Here is a 3254-nt window from a genome sequence, read left to right on the forward strand (position 1 = left end):
GAGTGCTGCGAGGTAAGCCAAGTTGTAACAGTCTTCAGATATCTCCGGATTAGTGTTAGGTACCGACTAATACAGGTAGGTACTTACTTAGTTAAAAATCTGAATTACCTACCCTTCAATTTAAGACTTTCGTGTTTAATCACCGAATAAGCTTAAGCAGGCTTACTTAGGATTAACTAAGTGTGAACTGTACCAATGTGCAGAGGCATGGTATAAGTACCTATACGTACCTATGTTAATTACTACGTAACAAACAATCAGTATGTACCTAATTGTAATAAGTATAAGTAAGACGACCGAATGGCGTAGTGGTTAGTGACCCTGACTACTGAGCCGATGGACCCGGGTTCGATTCCCGGCTGGGGCAAACGTGTTTTGTCAATTAGAGCCATCCCGTCTCGATCGTGCGTATGTACCTATTTTATACTATTTTCTATAATCATAGTCACTCGGAGGTAATAATGCAGCCTCATTATCGGGGTCATGAAGAGTCACTTTTGAATACTGACCTTGGTGTTTTGTCTATCAGTGTGGTCGTCTGGTGCCGTGAGCCGAGTGCTGCGAGGTAAGCCAAGTTGTAACAGTCTTCAGATATCTCCGGATTAGTGTTAGGTACCGACTAATACAGGTAGGTACTTACTTAGTTAAAAATCTGAATTACCTACCCTTCAATTTAAGACTTTCGTGTTTAATCACCGAATAAGCTTAAGCAGGCTTACTTAGGATTAACTAAGTGTGAACTGTACCAATGTGCAGAGGCATGGTATAAGTACCTATACGTACCTATGTTAATTACTACGTAACAAACAATCAGTATGTACCTAATTGTAATAAGTATAAGTAAGACGACCGAATGGCGTAGTGGTTAGTGACCCTGACTACTGAGCCGATGGACCCGGGTTCGATTCCCGGCTGGGGCAGATATTTGTTTAAACACAGATATTTGTTCTCGGGTCTTGGATGTACCCGTAAAATGGCAATAGGCCCGCCCCCTATTACATTGGGACTAACATAACACTCTGGCGAAAAGTGGGTGCAGCAATGCACCTCTGCCTACCCCGCAAGGGAGTACATTAGTACAAGGCGTGAGTGCGTGTTTTGTTTTTTGTAATAAGTATCTATTTACGATCATAAAAATGTATAGATCTGCATATGAATGTCATAGTAAAGAATTTATCCGATGATTGATGTCTTCTAGATGCATACGCAACCAGTCGGTCCATTGTTAAAGGGTATTCTCCATATGTGTTCGGAATTCTAAACGGAATTAAGTTCCTATCTTGTGCTTATTACACCCCTGTTAATGCACTTATGTACATGAAATGTTACTGATTCTGAAAATAGCAACTGTTGCAAGAGAGATACCAACGATCAATAAACCATGTTTATGATGATATTATAAATGTAGGTACAAGGATCGTGTTTCACACCAATAACTCTCCATCTACTCACAAAATGTAGACTAATTCGGTCTGGATGGATAGAAATTAAGAAACACCTTCCGAGAACGACGCAGATAAACATTTCTAGGAGCTTACAAAGCCGCTTCCCCTGCATTGCGCAATGAGAACCTACTTACGCAGGATATTCCGGTAAGTAATTAATTAAGTTATGTTCTTAGTTAGGTCACTGCGTGCTCTTATTCATCTTTAGGTAACTAAGTGGGTAAAAATTTAAACATTTAACAACGAATCATTCATAGAGAAAGAGAAGTGGTAATGTTACTTTAGATTCGCTTAGTTTTTATCTAATATTTTTTACAAAAAAAAGCATTATTTTTACCGTATTCCTCCAAAAAGCAGATCTATGGTGACGAAAATGACAAACATCATCACATCACAACCCATCACGTCTCCTTCCAGGGAAGGATTTTAGGTCTAGTGCACCACCAGGACCCAGTGCGGATTGGAGGACCCCAACACAATGAAAAATGATAAATGTGCTGATAAAATAAGAGATTCGTAAAAAAAGACATGATTACCTATATCGGAATGAATTGATCTGTAACTTAAAATTCTCTACAAACACGTCGAGAATTTTACGTAGTTCACACGAACAAATAGAAAACACAATCGCCCGTACGTGGGTAACAGTTGGCAGACATTGCCCTCTGATGGTTACTAATGGTTTTACAGCTTAATTCGTTGCCTTGTCATTTAAACTTCTGCACACGTTTTTTACACTTTAATTACTTACTGAAGGATTAAGCACATTAGGTACATTGTTTAGAAAATGGACCTTGCGATTTCTTAAGTGGTAATTAATTAAGTACTTATACCTATGAAGGATCATTCGATCATCTAAGCAGTGGACTGCTGTGATTTGCTAAATTAGGTACCTATCTACTTATCTTATTAACTAGACAACGTTTGTCTACAGGGCGCTTTCTATAATAAAATGTGTACTATCTAAAAGTGAGTACCTATCCGGAGTTACCATGTTTTTGTAAATACACTGTTAATTATTCTCGCATAGCATTTCTATTCTCGAACATCAATATCAACCACACAGAGGGTCGAATTGTGGCTGTTTTATCCTCACTGAAATTCTTTCCTTCTTCAAAGTTATGACGTAAAAATAAAAGTTCTTATGTTAGGTAAATAAGGAAATCTATCTCACAGAATTCCTACCTTCACAACTAAGTAGACAATACATATTTATAAGTAGATGTTGGTCTCATTGTTAATTGAACAAGCAAAGGCCGCATCCTTTTACGTGGGTGTTTGAACTGCATGGTATGACCATAGAAAAACAGCATGACAATGCTTTAGTAGGGACCTACATAATACCTATAGCAAATACATTCATGTTGGATTAAGTAGGTATTTATTAAGTACCAGGTATGTATGTCCTATTTGTAACAATAATTGACCTTAGATATCAACATACCTATATATCACAGAAATCAAGCTAATTATTAAGAATATTTTTTGCATAGAGGTATGTATTGGGATGGTTTAGGTATAAAGTGGAACGATTAATACGTATGTAGATAAGATAAAGTACTTACCTATACCTAAAAATAATTATCATGATCACAAATAAATTGTATTTTATGAGTTTTTGGTATCAATCATTAATAAGCTTAGACAAGTCTTAATGAGCCTTAAGCACAACCAATCACTTTTTCAACATCACCATAGGCATAGGTTAACTGGTAGAGAATGCTACTAGCATAAAGTTCGCCTTTGTATACCTATTTACTTTGCGCAATAAATAATTTAATAATAATAATCAATAAAGTCATATTCTAC

Source organism: Plutella xylostella, chromosome 4 (assembly GCF_932276165.1).
Source record: "Plutella xylostella chromosome 4, ilPluXylo3.1, whole genome shotgun sequence".
NCBI lineage: Eukaryota > Metazoa > Arthropoda > Insecta > Lepidoptera > Plutellidae > Plutella > Plutella xylostella.